This window comes from Coturnix japonica, chromosome 1, assembly GCF_001577835.2.
Source record: "Coturnix japonica isolate 7356 chromosome 1, Coturnix japonica 2.1, whole genome shotgun sequence".
Lineage (NCBI taxonomy): Eukaryota > Metazoa > Chordata > Aves > Galliformes > Phasianidae > Coturnix > Coturnix japonica.
In genome coordinates this window covers 39,745,555-39,764,971 of record NC_029516.1, presented here as the reverse complement: position 1 = coordinate 39,764,971, position 19,417 = coordinate 39,745,555, and the positions used below count along the sequence as shown (strand labels likewise).

At 38.0% G+C, this 19,417-nt stretch overlaps 1 long non-coding RNA gene across 1 annotated transcript; it reads left to right on the top strand.

Moving 5' to 3' along the window:
• Window positions 1-17,090: 17,090 nt before the first annotated feature.
• Window positions 17,091-19,411, top strand: LOC107311444. Its single transcript, XR_004307164.1, has 3 exons — window positions 17,091-18,173; window positions 18,254-18,364; window positions 18,452-19,411. It is a non-coding gene; the product is annotated as an uncharacterized LOC107311444 (long non-coding RNA).
• Window positions 19,412-19,417: the final 6 nt, after the last annotated feature.

Sequence of the window (19,417 nt, the reverse complement as noted above, 5' to 3'; positions counted from 1 at the left end):
CACATACGCACCAGGAACAAATGAAAAATGATTGTGAGCATGTAGAGAAAAGAGTTTTGCATATCTCACAGAAACTTGCCCTGTATCTGTTATAGGGATTCCAGAAAATCCTATGATTTCCATATGAAATCATATGATGAACCATACACTGCAACGATGGATGTACAGCTTCGAGCAATTCTTCTGTAAGGCCGACTTGCTGGAGTATGCCTAAGAAACCCGTTCTTACATCAACAGTGTCCTCACTAACCTGCATCCCTGAGTAGCAATCCACAGAGCAGAGTTTATTTGCTTACCAATTTGCTTGCTTCTTTCTCTGAATAAAAGCATCAGATTTTACTTGCATAATGCTATTCTTACTGAAGTTCACTGGACAACCTACATGTCTAAAATTCAGCATCTCTGTAACTATTTTCAATACTGTGGACACTATTTTTCAATAGAAAATCTAAAGTGTAGAAATTATCATTTACTGTAGTGTGCTAAGCTTATATTCCATGTCCAAAAATAAATATTCCCACGTCAAATAGGAGAATTAAACTGTTTTTCTTTTTCCCAACAGTGAGGAATTTGGTGCTCTATTTAAATTAAGTTGTTTGGTTGCTTTTTGGAGTGATTGGACTGCTTGTGAGTAATGAGTTTGAAATCTGATTGGTACTATGACACATGATAATGAGTGATACCAATAACAATAAAAAAGATAGTTTGGAAAGATTTCGAAGATGATCACCCTACATAATCATTATCATTCTGTCACTTGTTCGGTCTTTTGGGGAAAAAAAACATTAATACCACCATTGACAGCTGTTGCCACTCTGAATGTCAGGGAAAGAAAAGCTGGAATAAAATTCCATCCCACATTTGTTATTTACCAGACTGAATCAAAGGATCTAAACACCTCTGACCTTGGTATGCAGGTTTATCTGGATCTTCATTTTGCAACTGGGTGCCAGTAAGAATTTGAGGAACACAACAACAACTAGCAAAGGTACAATATTGGCTGCACCTGAAGTATTTGTGAATTGCTGGGAGAAGTTAAACTATCACAACGCTCAGTGTAATAAGCTGTGAACATAAGTAGGTGCATAAGTAGGTGAATCATCACTTAATCTCTACTGTGTTTCAGATCAAGCTTCTGAAACATTTTAGCCCTTAATAGTAGAGGCAACAGCATAAATCAGAATTCATAAATTGTTTTGACTGGAAAACTGTGTATGCAATTGAAATAAGCTGGAGCATTCCGTACGGCTGTGAAGTGGAACAAAATTAATCTGCTTATTTCACTTCTTCCCACCTTGCAGACAGAGAAGAAACAGGGCAAATTTAGAGTTAAGTTTAGATACTGAAAAAGATTTCAGGTGCCCAAATATACAGATCCTCACAAAATATGATTTCTACATATGCCTGCTGCCTAATTCCTACTGACTTTTCATTGAATGCCCTTAAATTCTGCCTTCTTCGAGCGTAGAACTTCATATTTTACACCAAGGCAGGGGCTTCTCTGAGCAAAGCATTTTATTTCAAGTTTGAATTCTCTGATGCTAGATGTGCTGTAAGATATGTTTCAATGGCGGTTGGGCGTGGGAGAAGTGTGTTGGTAATGTGAGGGTCCCATACTCAGCTGCAATGAGTTTTACTTCTGGGAAAGTAAAGTCAGAAATGGTGAGTGGCTACTTCTTATTTAGCATGTTCTCAGTAACTTATGGCATGTGGATGAATGTTGCTGGGTCCCCATGTGACTGGAGCAGTGATCTAAGACATGGCGACTTAGAAGGAGGCCACTAAGAAAAAAATGCTCAAAATCCTTTCTCCTAGGGTAAATTAAAATGCAGGTATGTGTAGTCATTACAGAAGTCTGGGATGGAGAATCCTTGAGCCTTAGAAGTCACTTGAGATTTGCAGTAAATGTTGCCAGCAAATAGGACCAGTCCTTATTGAGATCACCAGCTTTGCCAGTCAGTTGTCATATCCAGTCAGACTAGAAGGGGAAACAGGAATTCATAAAGGAATATTTCCCTGCTGTGTCTTCCAAAAGATGCAAACCGCAGAGGACCCTTTTCAAAACATCACTTATGAGATTTCGTAGGAATTGAGAACTTCCAGCTTTTCTCCTGGGGTTTCTCACACTGGGGCAACTCATAGAAGAGCAATCAGACAACACAACCATTTGAGTAGTTTTCCCTGTTGTACAAATCCAAGATATTTCGGATACACTACATGCCCAGACTTTTGGATATCCAGGTTGTTATGCATATAACATGATACTGTTAAAGCAGTAAGTATAGACTAGAATTGAAAACTGTCACTCCATAGCCATGTTAAGGACATCCATGTTAGTTCCTTGGATAGTCTCTGTTCCAATGAAGAGGTGGGACAACAGTTCTCTGTCACTGACCTTGACAGCCTGTTTCCATATTGTTCTTTTTCTACGGTAGAGACAACGTGAAAATTCGCTCACATTAAATGAGACTGACCCTGACTTTTCTTTTTGATGTGTTCCTAAGTACCTGTTCTCTCACCTTTTCTGTCCCTGAACGGTAACAGAGCAATGCAAATAGAGCTATTCTTTCCAGGCATTCTGCACAGCAAAGTACAGAAAGGCAATAAGGGCTGTGCTTGCTTCTCTCTGCACCACAAAGCCCAGATGGCCAGCTGGGTATGCAGATAAAGCTCTGAATTTCCTAAAAAGGCATCTCAGCTAGTGCTGTCTTCATGCTGGGACACTTTGGGAGGAATTCTTCCCAAATCCTTCCCTAAAACAATAGGTCTTTACACTGCTCTCTGCCTGTGCATACTCCTGACTCCCACAATAGCTCAGCATGATTAATCAGTGTAGCTCCTGCAGCCAAAGATGTGGGGAGCAGGAAGGGAGGAGAGAAAGGGGAGTTATACTGCAGTTCCAAACAGTACCAGACCTTTCATTAAACATGTGGACAGTAGATTCCATTCTTGATCCGTGTTTGAAAAATAACAGATTTTTCTTTTTGTCTTTTTTTAATTCTTACTGATTAAAGTGGAGTCTGCAGTTTATTTGTTTTGTGGTGGTGATATTTTTTTTCCCCTCCAAGGTACATCAACTGCGTAAGAGAACATTTCACCATAAAGAACAGGCTGATTCACTGCATTTCTCCTGAGTACAGATTGTTGACTTCTCCCACGCGGTCTTCATAAATTAAGAAAGATGAAAAGCCTCACAATATATGTTTGTGATTGTTCCTGGATTAGAGTAGTTGAGTTGGTTCTCAAGTCTTCAGTCTTTATCTCTAACACAGCCATTACAAAAAGGCAGTAGATAAATAAAACCTAGATACTTAAATGCCCCAAAGTAGCTGTCGAGCCATGGCACCATTTAAATAGGAGATGCAATGAGTCCAGCATCACAGATTCACCTTCCCTCAGTGGAGCTTGAGGCTACCGAGAACCTTTGAGTCTTGGGATTTGTTGCTTAGCTCTTATGCAAAGACATGGGAAGGTAATATTATGCTATATATACTTCCACGTTCAAGTGGACTGAGCACTGATCTGCTTTAACTTACTAACTTCTCTCAAACAAGAGTTTAACTGTTTGTGAAAGTGAAAAAGCAGAAGACTGGGCATCCATTCCAGCAGTAAGGTTTTTTTTTCCTTCCCAACATTTGCTTCTTCTACACAGTATATATTCAGTACAGGAAAGCGGCTAGTAAAACTTGCCTGAAATAAGATTTGGTTCCATATTTCAGATTACAAGTGAAATGTCAGAAGTAATTCATTCAGGAGGTGGCAGGAACCCTCCAGGGTGGTTCAGCCCTCAGTTGGAGTAATAAATAAATAATCCCGTAAGCTTTTTGTATTTTTTAACTACAGGCAACGTGAGAAGGTTACCAGAAAGTTGCCACTGCAGGCATGAAGTGCATCCTTTCCTGGTTTCTTTAGTAAATTGCAATGTTCTGCAGTAAATTGTGCTGTGATTCTGTCAACAATCGTTTTAAATAATTTCTCGAGTCTAAAAAATATTTAACCTTATTTCTCTTCTATAGAAAAGTAAAGATAGCTGGAGTAAAACATAAGTTAAAAGCAAAATCTAACTTTCTTAATCATACAAGGAAAGGCTGTCTGCATTAGAATAATCTACACACTCAGCATTCAAGTCTGGTGAACTTTTTACTAGGGAAGAGGAGAAATGTCATTACCTTTTCAACTTGTACTGGCACATGCATTAGAGGGATACATAACCTGAGCCAGAAAATGTTGATAAACCTTCCAAAATGTAATCACTAAGGTCAAGACTTATGAGAAATTCCCAAAGTTTTTAACAAGGAACAAGGATCAAGGCCTCACTACATGAATCTACAAAGATCCTAATAATCAGATCCTCAGCAGGAATAGAACCTTCAAATATTTTGAACAATCATTGCAGTATGAGTTAATACAGGAACTTGTAGCAAGGGAAAAAGACCTCCTGTTCATCTCTGGTTATGTCAGGATCTGGGGACATATGGGCAATACAGTTTCTTTCTAGAGAGTATGAGAAAGTAAGATTTGGGTTTGTCGAGCTTGATCCCAACAGACAGAGACAAAAGAGAAGGAATGTCTTTCTTTCCTCCCAGATTTTCAGTTTTTCCAGTCTGGTTCCCTGCTCCATATATTTATATTTTTTTCCTTCTCTTCCTACTTGACCCAGGGAAACATTCTCCTTTAGTATGGGTAGAAGGATTGGCAGAGAAAATCACTGGAAATACAGCCTTTTCATTTGCAGTTTTAGTGCCAGGGAAATATCTGTAGGGAAAGTTGCTGCAAGGAAAAACATGTGCTTGCTGCTCTATGTGAGAAGTTCAATTAGGGAGGGAGCTGGTGGAGAACAGTAAATACAGACAACAAACAGAGAGCAAAAATGCCCAATCTTGGTAATTTTTTGCTGGAAAAAAAAAGCCAACCTGTTGATCTCATTCTCCCCAGTGAAGCAATCTTACTACACAAATGCATTCTACTTGATATTTAATATGCTTTTTACTCTTTTTTTTGCCTCTGCTATAGTCAGCACTTAAAATTTATGGCATCTCTGAAATGATGCAGCCCTTCAACAATTTTCATTTCCACTTTTTTTTTTTTTCGTGTAAAAAAAATTAGGAACTCCAAAGACAGACACTAATCTACTCTTTGCTTAGAAGCTGAAAATTCAATCTTGTTAGGTGTTTTTATTTAATTTATAATGTACTTTTAGAGATGAGTATAAATGAAAAGTTAATACTTAGGAAGTGAATACTTAAGAACCAGGAAGAGGAAAAATTAACTTTGAACTCATGGGAAAGTATTCTTAAATATGTTTTGCACTGATGTTAAGAAATCTTTTAGAAAATGTACTACCTTGTTCAGTGGTATATTGTAATTTGCTACACAGTACTGATATTTATCATGTTCTTTACACTGACTTTCACTCTGAAGTTGATCTCTTTTCCTCAGATGTAGAATCTACCCCCAGACTTTAAAACCATAGAGGCTGTTAAATTCTGAGATTTTAGCATCCTCAAGAACCAAAATTCTCTGTGCAACTTATTTCAATATTTAGCAAAGTATTTTGCTCAAATGTAATTCACATATACATATATGTGAATTATCAAATATATATATATAAACAGCAACAGATGAACAGAAAATCCTGACACTAAAAGTAAAGTACTGTAATGCTGTAGTTTCTTCCTATGCTATATGAACAGCTTGCTTGGCACAACTAATAACAGAAAAGACTCTATAGCTCACTAACATCTTCACTAAAGCACCCATTTCAGTATGCATTTATTTTTCCCAACAGAAAATAAGGAGATTCTGCAATGGCCTCCAGCAGTATTTCTGTACTGATAGATCAAAGTAACTTCTTGTTATGATGGGAAGAAGTGATTCTTGTGACACTAAAGCATACACACATCCACAATGACATCAGCATCACAATCTAGCCTATTTAGTCCCAGACAGTCTGTTCAAATCATAAGTCTATAGCAGCAGTAGAGTAAGCTGAGAGCATAAGCAATTTTCCAATGATATTGCTGATCCATACAATCTTGCAGTCAGTCCACAGGGAGCTGAGATGTTGAGACTTCTTGCTCTGTAGCCATATTACTACCTCACACCTCAAGGTTCCTTAAGGTTTACTGTTTTTGTGATTAATATTTTTTTTCTTTTAAATTAGATGTGGAATTTAGCCATGATTTAATTCATCTTTCCAAAGGTTGTTTGTTTTTTTTTTTTCCCTTTTTCAAAACTTTCTGTGACATATTTATGAGAAGAGACTGAGTGCTTTTCAGAGCACTGCCTGACCACAGCAGAATTACTGTAAATCATGCTTGAAAGGAACTCTGGTTTCTGGTTGTACTGAATGTTTGTCACTTCCATTAGCTTCAGCTGGTAGTGAGGACAATTGGCAACCAAACCTTGTATTTTAAGACTAGAATTCTTCTGGTCCAACACTGATATTGTAAGCTGGATTTTTATGATCAGTGCCCATTTCAAGAGTTTTGGGCTCCAGGAAATCTGTGGAAGGGTCAGAATTCACCACTCCTTGCTTTTTGTCCCATCACATGGAATGCATTTTCCACTCTTCATTTATTTTACAAAGCCTCCAATTTGAATTCGTCTTTCATCTGTGATTGCTGACTTCTGTTATCCTTTCAGAAGTATACCATGTCTACCATAACTAAGGACACCGATCTGTATTGCCCTATGTGGCAAGTATAAGATCTCAAGGTCAAACTGACAAGACCCACAGCCGTCAGTTATGAGACCAAAAATAAAGATGAGCTTTATATAGAAAGTAGAATTTACTTGGAGATCAACTATCACCTCAAAATAGCAGAAGGCATGGTTGCTGAGAGAAAGAAAGATACAAATATAGTTTAGAAACCTTATATAGTTTTATAAATAACCAGGTAAATGTATATATAGACAGCTATTAAATACGTTTGTCACTATTTTTCTCTCCATATAGAGTCATATTTGCAAGAACAAATTAGTATGAGGTATTCAGAAAATGTGACTGGCCTTAGTTGGAGCACTTTTATTGCTCATTAGAATGCTGGACACTAGTGATTTACATGGTCTTCCCAAAAGTGGCACATAAACTTTCCAAGTTTTCATTATCACAATATAGTTAAGCACTGCTTCCAATGTTGTATGTGTATATATATATATATATATATATATATATATATATGTGTGTATAATGTTTGTTATTTGCACTAAAATAAATATATTCACACGTTACATTATTTGTAAGAGAACAAAAATATCTTGGTCAACTAGGCCAAATTCAAAAAAGTGTTTAACCTCACTACAGTAAAGTGAAAAGTATGCCTTCTAAAATTCCTTCTTTGGTACCCTTGAGACAACAGAACCAACAGACTGCTGACAGGTAAAGACCTGTTGTACAATGCAAAAACAGGCAGTGAAAAGTGATACACTTTAAGTTTTTCAAAAATAAAAAGAAACAGAACAAAACATTTGTTGAATAGCAAAACAAATACAAATGAACTTTTTTTTTTTTTTTTTTTTCCCAAAATGAGAAGAAAACAGCTTGAAAATAAAGGTAATACAATGTGAATAACACCTTTCTTTTTATTAGGTGTTAACAATTTACTTTGTATTAAGAGAAATATAATGAGACTAACACTGTTTAAGAAACTTTTCACTTAGATGGAGGCTGAGACAAGCAGGGGTGCAATTCTTAAAGAAATGTATTATCTCAGCATTGCAGCTACTCAGAAGATAAGTGGAAAAATTGCCACTGACTTGGTGGAAACTGATTCAGTTTTGAGAAATTTTAAGGAATAAATCTCTGACCAGTATTGGTGTTTCTGAGTAACGATGTTTTTTTCAGTCTGACTGAGAACAGACCTAAACACATTTTGAACACACTAGTAAAGTTTCTCACATTAATATTATTCTTCATATTGCCAAAACAGGTGGAAATAAATAGCAGAAAATGTCCCAGGTGCCATACTTTTAAAAACATTCTGACAGATGAGTGATATTTCCCACAGTGTGTAGTTTTCCCTGTTTGTAGATAGGAAGCTATGAGCAATCAAAAATAAGATAGGCTTTATGTTATATTACTGTTTGTATGTGTGTATCAGAAACAAAAAGATCATAAATAAGAAGTGCATATGATAATCTCTGTCAGGACCTCTGTATACATTATAAAGCACGAGAAGAACGGGAGACTAAAGCAATCTTAGACTGTTGATGTTGCAGTAGAATCAAGCACCATTTGAACAGAACTTCAAGAAAGAACTCACTCCAATACAACGACAGAGCCAAACAGTATTATGGGTGGAAATGATCATGGGTTGTTTTTGGTGTTTTTTTTGGCTACATTTTATTCAAAGTATAATGAAACTATTTTCACATACAGTAATTGCTTGAGTTAATTCACTCCTGATAATCCCAGAGGAAAAGCAGACTTGTAGAAGGGAAGCAGACATATTAGAATTTCACCAGTCTGGAGATAAACTTCAGGTTGACCTGGAGCGCTACCTGTTGTTTTCTAAAATAGGGTCAAATAATAGACCTGAAACTTCACTATTGATATAGTGAACTTGTCTGGGCTTGACCTCCATTACAAGTGGAACAGAGAAGCGCCCATTCAGAATCTTACCCACTTCTTACTGTTTCCTGTACTGATGACACCCAATCTTTTTGAAAAAGGGAAACAAAGTTTAATTCTAAACAGGAACAGTATGATTGTCAGACCTGAGTCCCTGGAAACCATGGCACAGATATCTCATCCCAGGAATAGCTACGCATCCTCATACCTCTATGTACTGCCAATCACTTCTCAGTGCAGTGTTATAAAGTTGAAGACTGTAGCAGAACGAATTTTACATTTCACTGTGCTTCTATACCAGAGTTCAATTAAGTAAGACCACCAATCACATAAGACCCTGAAAGTAGCTCAGATTTTGTTAAATGGGACACCAGAAGGCCAAGGAAGTAGACCACAAATTAGGGCAAAACAAATACATGCTTGCCTTACTGATCTTGGTTGGCTAATGGGACTGGAGCAGAGTATTTTGTAGGTTTAGTTGGGTTCTCTCTGGGGACTAATGTAATCATTGCAAATAAAGCCCAGATAAACAGACATTCAGGTTGTTCTCTATTCTCCTCAGAGAGATTGGCTGGCATCTAAAAGTTTAAATTACATATCTGATTTCCTGTTCCCAGAAATTACTGAATTATACAACACCTTCCATTTGCAGCTGTGAACTTTTTCCTTTGCACTGGTTTAGGAGATAAAAAAAATCAGGATTTCCTGACATTTTAAAATCTTAAAATATACTTCCATTTCACTTCCAAAAAGTTATGAAATATCTCCATGTGCAGCATATGCTTTTTGAAAGTGGATCCACAGTCTAAAAGTCAAAGGAACATTATTATGTGGAAGCTTTACACACTTGCTAAGCAAATCTAAATACCTAGAAACTCATGTCTCATTTTTTACTTCTAGAAAAAGAATAGATTAAAAATATAAACAAATTAGATCTTGATACCATCCACAGCATATTATGAAAGAAAGTTCAAGAGATGTGTAACTGGATTATGTTCTCTCCTGGTCATTTATATATTATCCTTTCCACAGTTTACTTAAGTAGCATAGAAGAATGTTAAATATTTCACAAAACTGAGCTCACTGAGGACACTACTCCTTTCATGGCACATGATCAGAAAATATTTAAAATACTACTGTGAACAGCCACTGGAAAAAGCTTAAGCTCATGCTTGATTTAAGAATGTTGCTTTCATTATGTTGACTTATTTATTTTCACGTCACCTGTTCTCCAAATGTCTGCAGAAACATTCTACATCTGATTTTTTGGGAAGCAATGTCTACAGCTAAGTTCCTTCAAAAAACTCCAAAGTCTCTAATACAGTCCCATGTTTCTTTTCTTTATGAAATTATTACTCTTTGTCTCCTTCTGCCATGCAGAGAAAGAAAGGTTTTATTTTAAGACTTTATTTCCACACTTATGGAAACTGATGTGATTCTGTTTAGTCACTCTAGGGAGTGATCTCAGTTACATAATGTTTGCGTCTCAACTCACAGGACACAAATCTCAGATTTGGAAGCATAGATGGCATGCTTGAGGAGAACCTGCTAATTCTCTCACATGGTAGAGAAACAACATAGTAAAAGGAAGGTCCTTTTGTTATATAGTCATAGCACTATATATCATATATATACTATATCATATATATCATATATACTGTAGTCTAATTTGTGAAGATATTCTTTCCTATGCTCATTTGCTCTCTAGCAGGAAAAGACACAAACTTTGGGGGGTTTTCCATCTTTTTTTTTACTGATTACAATTCTGTTGTGCATACAATGGGAAATATCCTGACTTAGCACAATACCAGCTAATTCAGGTACAGGTTGCAGAGAAAATGTTGGGCTTAATGACAGATTAAGAACTGACAAACCAAATGATACATGTATGGTTAGGTTTTGCTGAGCCCCATAATGCTACCATCCTACTGACTGTAAGCAATATAGCTTAAAATTAATTTTGTTGTATTTTTAATATATGAAAATTATAGCTTAATGGAATATAGGTTGGAATAGGAATAAATATTAAAAAATATAGGAATATTCTGTTGTTTGGAATCACAATTTGGATCAAACAAAGTGTAATTTATTTCTTTTAACAGGGAAAATAGTATCACCATATGTTCAGAGAAAAGATAATGCAAACCACTACAAAGATTTTATCCCTTGTCGAGGCGAGAATGGGAAATTGTAATGGATTTTTTTTCACAGCTGATTTTATAACCTATTACATTAAATGGCATCACATTCACATGACCTGGCTTTATGTAACAGTTATCGTAGATCAACTGACTGAGCACAGAACCTGCATTTTGCTGTAGCGGTCAATGTTTAGTCCAACCCAATATGAACTACTCTGAGCAGGTTTAAAATGTTCTTGTTTCTGTTAAATTAAATGTAGGCATCTTTTCTTTGCATTAAAAGGATCTGGTATGTACATGCTATGCACCAAAGTGACCCTTTAATTAAAGCCATGCTGAAAATGGCTCCTGCAACATTGTTTTAATATCTCTATTTTTAGCTGTATTTAGTAAATAAGATCTTTGAATCCCTCTGTCAGTACCACATAATAACTGCTTAATTAGTTAGCCAGTTACAACAAGATATGACAAAAAGTAAAGGTCTCAAAGATATCACGTTCCCATACATTTTGTAAAGTCTGAGGGCTAGAGTAGAGAAGGACCCAGATTGGTGCCAGTAAGGATGGAGCATGGTCTCAGTCACAGGTGATCAACTTGCCCTGCTAATTCACCCATCAGCTCTCCTTCACTAAACAGTCAGTTTGTGGGTAGGTCTAAACCTACCACAGCAAGCACTCTTACCTGATGTGACAAACAAACAGATATCCCTACTGTAGTGCAAAGCCCAAGCATGAACACAGTAATCAAGTTAATCAAGTTGCTGTTTCACTAGCACTGCATACAAGGGCACAATCACCTCCCTAGCCCTGCTGGCCACACTATTTGTGATACAAGACAATCTGACATTGTTGGCCTTCTTGGCAACCTGAGCCCACTGCTGGCTCATGCTCAGCCAGCTGTCAACTAGCACCTCCAGATATTTTTCTTCCAGACTTACTTATCATCCTCTCTTTCCCAAGCCCATACTATGGTATGGGATTTCTGTATGGGACAGAAATGCAGAACCCAGCACTGAGTCTTTCTGGAGGCCATGTGACTGGACATGATTCACAGATCTAGCCTATCCAGATCCTTCTGAGGATCCTTTCTGCCCTCAAGCATATCAGCAATGCTGCCTAAATTAGCATCGCCTACAAACTTATTGAGGAAGGACTCAATATTCTATTGTTCATATTTATAAAAATGTTAAGCAAAAGTAGCCGCAACATAAAGCCCTGGGGATTAAAACTGGTGAATGTTTACCCAGAGAACTGTACATCTGTCCCATGTATGAGAAGCCTGTTTCTCCAGGAGAATACCATGAGAAACAATGTTGAATGGCTTATTGAAACTGAGATAGACAACACAGCCTTTCCCTCACTTTTTTTTACTTTTTTACCCATGAACTTCTCGTGGAATTTTGCAGTGCACATGGCTCAACAAACTCTGTTTATACTGATACTTTGCAGAATGTCTTTTGATGACCACAAGATCTTCACTGCTTCATTCTTTTATCATTTTCACATGCTTACTGTTCTTCCAGGATCCCATGACCAAAAAATGCTGCATCATTGCACATCTTTATCTTCACAGATTAATAAATAAATACAAGTGAACAATGAAAATTAAGGTACGTTTAAAAGGGTTGATTTTCCCTACCCTACTTTTTCACGGCAATGCTCAGGCTAAGTTTCATTCTGAATGATTTAACAGTTATGTGCATGATCCGCACATTAGGTTGGACAGCACATGACATTAAGGCCTTATCACTGAGGCATAACATTATTAATATGTGCAGAACATGATGTATGACAGAGAACATTAACCACGGTTAGAGATCCTGAGAGGCCTTTCGGAGACAAAGTATTTTAACAAATGTTCTTATTGACCATGAAAGAATACAAAGTGAAAAATAAGTCTGGGGTCTCAAGTCAATGAGAAAGGGATAACAAAAAGGGCAAAAAAGGTCTAAATCTATCGTATTCCTCACATTATATGGCAAAGTACATGCTTACAAATTGAAAGCTTTACTTATTCTAAATGTTAACCTCAGTTATCAGTAGCTGCTTGGATCTAGTAAAGCACTTTTTCTTCTCATAGACACTCTTGAATTAACATCCACCGTCAGTAATAAACATACCTAAAGGCTTGGAAAGAGATCCAGGCCAAACAAAGAGCTATTATACGTGTTCATCAGACATACTTCTTCCTGTTGCTTTAAAAACCCTACTAGACAACAAATCAAGGAGGAAAAAAAAAAAAAAAAAAAGAAAGAGTGAGAGCTGGTGTGGCCATCTGATACTGCATGCAACATTTCCTTTCTTTTCTGATCTCGCATGAATAATCTTAAGAATTTGGAGTTTAGGTAGCACAAGTTGTCAAACAAAAGTACAGTTACTCATGAATAATTTGGATTTCAATGTGTGTGTGAAAAAGAATGGCTCAAGGTAAGGCTTTCTGTACTAAAGCCATCTGTGACTCATAGCATCATCATACAAGATATTGGGTCATTGTGTAAAAGCAGCAGTGCATGAAGGGCCATGGAAGTGGCATATGAAAAGACACTTCAGAATGCCTTGTAAAGTACCTGGAAATGGTAATCATATGGTGTTTGAGGAACAGTGATTTTACAGATCCTGCTGGTACTGGAATCAGATGTCTCTTCCATACATAGTGTAGTTTCACGTGAGATTTTAGTGCGGTGTACAGATCCAATTAGCACAAGGTATGAGAAAGATATGAGTCATGCAGCCCTTACAAAAGAGAGTAGATGAAATGTTGATGATACACTTCGCTTACACCATGAATGTGACACGTATCCCAATTTAAAAAAAAATAATAATCTGGTTTGGTATGGTAGAGCACCCTTAAATACTACGTTGTACCATTTTTCAGAGTTGTGTATGCCCATTAGCTTTCATAGAATAATTCTGTAGCCCATTAAAATCACATATAATACTCAATGATTTCTGTATCTCCAAATTTAATCCTGTAAGTTCTCAAGCACTGCAGAGATATTAAACAGATTTGAAACCTGAAATAGATTTTCTACACAAAAAAGAATAATTTGCATATAAATAAATATTGTCTTCTTCTTCCATAGCCTTTCACACATGAATTTGAAGAATGCACTGAGACTGCATAAATATAATCATGAAAGTTTGACTGCAGATTATATAAAGATTCCTCCATTTTGACATAAATCAAATTAATCCTCTTTGAATCTTCACTGAAATGACGATACTAGGCTAAATAAATCTCTTTGAATTCTCATTAACCGTTAGCTGATTCTTTGACTGGTTCATTAGCATGCTTGGTGGCATATGCTTAAAAAAGAGGAAAAAAAAAAAAGAACTATGCAACTTAATGCAGAATAGAACAAAGATGTAGATTTCAGCCTTTTCCTTTTATATATCTCAAAGTACATAGAATAATGATCTAACTTCAGCAGCACATAAGGTTCCTCGGAATTGCCATTCAAACTGTTTCTTAACTGTAACAGTATAAATTAATTAGTCAGTTGCATATAGATTCTCACTGTTCAAACACAATTAAAACTACAAAGAAAGAAAGCTTTAAAATATTTATGATATAACATTAACAAACAGATATCAGCAAATAAATACACTACTTCGTAATTCAGCTCAAGTGATTCTTAGAAAGTAAAATAGTGGGGGAAAAAAAAGAAAAAAAAAAAGGAAAAAAAAAAAAGATTAAAACAGGCCTTTTTTCTATGAAAATCTTAATGATGATGTTATAATTTTCAAGAATGGGAAATTCTTGTCCAGTTCCCTGTCAGTCATACACATAGGCTACAGCTACTATCTACTAAAGAAAACATGTAGTCTGGATAAAGCACTGCTCTATTTAATCGTCAGTCATTGACTGTCAAAATATACAATTTGATGAAATGCCACTCTGTTAGACAGAATTCTGAAGAAATAAATGTACAAGATTTCAAAGGGAACTGAACAATCATCAGCCATTTTCCATGTTATGCATCAGCAACACCAGAGCTGCACAAAACTCTTTTCATTCTGTTTCCATGATCTAACAGTGCTCCACAGAACAAGTTCATTTCCTTGTCTTGTGTCAAAGGAGGGTAAGAATTATGAGAGGTCCCCATTTACACAAAGGCCCTGCATAGTCTAAATTAGTACATATGATTGAATGCGATGGGGTTCACCCCATTAGGCGCAGCCATAGGCATCAAACTGTCTGGTTGCTGTTTTAGGAGAGCAGGATACTGTATTATTTAATCCATCATTAATATGTTCCACGTTAAGCACAATGCCTGCTGTCATGTTTCTTGAATTTCACAAGCTAATCAAAGTAGCTGCTTCTTATTACATAACTGTACTGCAATGTAATCCTAAAGGCTACTTCAGGATGTTTCTTACAGCTTCCCATTATTTATGTAACATCCCAGAAAACTGCTCCAAAGTCTTGTCTAGGGAAGAGGAAGATTTATCAGCTCCTCTCAGCCGAAATGGAGGAAAACTTCTCACTGTAGATGTATGTCCACTGAAAACATGAATCCCTAAAATCCACATGACAGATTAACTTGAGTTGTTCCCCTTAGTAATATATTAGAAAACTGTTGCTGTTGTTTTCTTTTTGTGATAACCAGAGGACTCCATGTCCTTCCAGTTCACAAAAGTGTTGCCATAAGTGATCTCCTTTGTTAGGGCTGACATCCAGCTCCTTTTCCTTATGGATATGGACGTCCTTGCTCAGCTCCTTCTGTCCACTCCTACTTCAAACACTTTTCATGTTAGCTACATTGGAAGCTGCAATGAGAATCGTAGAATAACCGGGTAAAAGTTTTATTTCACAGACTGGAAAAATCCCATTAGATTTTGAAAGTTTTCTAACAGGGGAGTTCATCTCCTTTCTTTTTTGTCCTTACCTCAGGGAAAAGTAAGGAACAGCTGCCACACCTAAGGGAAGTGTGAGCAGTGCATCAGACCTTGTGGAAACAAAAAGGAAGCAGTAGATCGTCTCAGTGAGAGCAGTATGTTTTGGCGTCTTTCCTTGACACCACCCCCGCTATCCCAGCCTCCTCTGCCCCTCCCACACTCACACATCTAAAAAGCAGATGGAAAATATTCTGCCAGAAGACATTGAAACACAGTGTTAGAAAGTTACTCTCTTCAGGCTGGAGAAAGTGATAGAGAACTCTGGCAGGCAAATTAAGTTATTCATAGTCAATGGCATTTTGGAAGGAAAAGCAGGAAGGAAGTAGGAGAAGTTATAGGGATTGTACAAGAACCATCTGGGACATTAGAAACAGATGCTCTTCAGCTAGCTGTACTTCAGTGAGAGACCAGTGTGGCTAATACTGGGTGAAGAAGGCATTACTGGTCTTCCCAGTTTGTTTTTAGAGCTGAGCACACTCTAACACTGCCGTGACATTAGGAATGTAATAGTCACTGTTGCAAAATGTAATTTCCACAAACAGATTTTATTTTCCCTAATGGCAATGGCACTGATGCTCATATCTCAGAGATCCTTATTTTATCCAATTTCATGTTGTCTTATACACCCCAGAAAGCTTATGAGACCTTACTCTCACAAGAACTAAGCTCTCTACAATCTAAATGAAAGGCGTCTTTTCTTGATATGACTTACTTATAATGAAAACTACATTGCATGTTTTCGAAAAAACAGATTATCCTCAATTGGGAGAGGCCCACAAGGATCACTGAGTCCAACTCTTGGCTCCACACAGGAGCAGCCAAACTGCAGACTATATGTCTGTGAGCATTGCCCAAACACTTCTTGAACTTATGGCTTAGGGCAATGACCATTGTCCTGGCAAGACTGTGTGCCCAATCACTCTCTAGTGAGGAACCTTACCCTACTAGCCAGCCTGACCCTTCCCTTGGACTCAGTCGCTGTATCAGAGAGCAGAGCTCGGGGCTGCCCCTCTGCTCCCTGTGAGGAACTGCAGCCACCATGAGGCCCTCATCTCCAATGCTCTGAGCTGAGCAAACCTTAGGGACTCCAGTCACTTTATAACAACTTCTAGAAATTAATCCAATTCCACCCCCTAACACTTACACAGGAAAAGAAGAAAGGATAAGAATGAAGAACCACACATGAGAGAAAACAGGCACAGCAATCAATGTTCTTGAGAACATATTGAGATACCATGGTGATAAGCACAGGAGGTCAACCTGGAAAGGGTATTTCCTTTTTGTTATTTCTTTAGAGTCTCAGACATGTGATGTGGGCAAATAAATATCTAATGTATTTCCCATTAATTAACAAATACATTCTACCATGTATGTTTTATACCAAAGGTAATAAAATAGAGATTAAATTTGTCCACATGAATATATAAATGTACAGAGTACACAAATGTATACACACAGACAGATAATAGAAAAATCAGGCAGAAGCATCTCTTCTTTTCCTCCTATCACCAATATTTTGAATTTGACTCCATTAACGGTCATAGTTTTAATGCCCAGAATTACATTGGACTAGCACTGTACTTAGATCAGAACAAATACAAAAATCAACACTCCACAAAACTCATCAGAAGCATTTACATGCATATTTTCCCTCTCAGTTTCCAAAAACAGTACAACCCTGCTATGGTTTCTTCACTTTCTTGTCCAACCCCTGGAAATGATTTTTCCTTCACGTGTTGTAGAAATATTCCAAGCGTTGAAATTTTCCCATCATCACAGTCTCACACTGCAGTAAAACCACTTTTTGTTAGGATTTACAGATAAAACTGCACCTGCTAAAGTAACCTGATGACCTGCAGATCTGTTACACAACTAATACTTTTGATTTTTATTGTAGAAATCAGTGAAGTGCATCAATATCCTATGGCATATTGTCTAACATTGTTTTCAGCATGCAAATCTTTTAAGCCAGAAATCAGACTTTTGGTTATAAATCAAAAGGAAAATATAGTATATATATATGTTAACCAGCATGAAGAACTAGAAAGGAATCAATAAGGAGAAGATAAATGGATATCAGAAGGATTTCTTGTTTAAACTTTGCTTCCTAAGAACTTTGGGAGATGATGGTGCTCCAGACAAAGATAGACAAAAAGTCTATTGAAGGTTGAAGGAAAAAACTTTCTTAGGGCAAAAAGACAGGATAAGCAGACGGTCCACATGCTTAGGATGTTCAAAGCAGGTGGGTATATTAGGGGCTGAGCAAGAATTTCTACTTGAACACCTCTTCTTACACCACACAAAGTGGTCTCATATGCACTGGCATATTTTTATAACATGGATGGCAGAAGGCAGCAGCCCCATCCCAGGCAGCACCAGCCCTGCTACATCATGGCCACATCACCAAGGGCAGCCACCAGGTCCAGGAATCACCCTGTAGCAGTCCAAGCCAGGTCACAAGAGCTCAGCAATATTACTGGCTGTGTTCCAGAATGAACTTGATGTCATGGCAACCTGGAACACAGACCAGAAGGGGAGTGTCAACAAGAGACAACTAACCAGGTACAAGAGTGAGCAAGAGTTGTGGTGGGCAGGAGCAGCCCATGAGGATGGATGGTAACAGCTCTTCCCATACCTCACAGCCACACACAGGGAGAGAGACACAGCATAACAGGGAAAGAGCAGGATATCGAGACACTCCTGTCCTCGACAGCATTCATCTCTTGACAAGAGGGCCGCACACTGCAGGACAGGTAAGTTTCTCCCATACTGAAGCCCACCTTAGTACAGAATGTCTCAGGAAGGTCACAAAAAAAACCCACACATGCTTCAAATCCAAGGCGTTGCCCTGGTTTGCTGAGCCCTGGTCCCAACGAAGGAGCTGAAAAGGAACCTAATGAGTGCCATGAAAAAACACAGACACAGAAATGGATGGCATAACAGCTACCCGGTGAGCACAGTAACACAGGGGAGGGAAGCACAGGGAAGCAGGGCATGTGGTCTCCATGCTTCCATCAAAAACAGATACGTCAGACACAAAAACTATTCTTTCCAGATCCTCAGAGACCCTGTAAACTTTCCGAGATTTCTCTGTTTCAAATCCCAATATTTTGTACTACCTTGTTGTGCCCTGTCCCCACTGCAGGTGCTAACAGCAAACCTAATGGTTGCATTGGTACTTTAATCACAAGATTGTGGTAATGACCTCAGATGAGCAGCCTGGTGAGCAGCACCATGCTGGGGATGGGCAGCACAGGGTAGCAAGGCACGTGGCTGCTCCTAAACTCCTTCTCATCTGCCTTGCAGATGGGCACCTCCGCAACGATGGAGCCAGAGCAGGACCCACACCAACTCTCAGTCCTCTAAGTGGTCTCCATGCTTACATCCAAAACAGATAAGTCAGACACAAAAACTATTCTAGATTCTATGTGATCCTCAAAACTTTCCAAGATTCCACTGTTTCAAATCCCAGCATTTTGTACTACCTTGTTGTGTCCTGTCCCCACTGCAGGTCCTACCACAAAACCTAATGGTTGCTATGGCACTTTCAAGACAAGGATGTGGTAATGACTTCAGATAAGCAGCCAGGTAAGCAGCTCCATGCTGGGGAAGGGCGGCACAGGAAAGCAGGGCTCGTGGCTGATTCTAGACTCCTTCCCATCTGCCTTGCAGATGGGCATCTCCGCAAGGATGGAGCCAGAGCAGGACCCACAGCTACTCTCAACCTTTTAAATAGTCTCCATGCTCCCATCCAAAAAAGATAAGTCAGACCCAAACACTATCCTCTCTAGATCCTAAAGTGACCC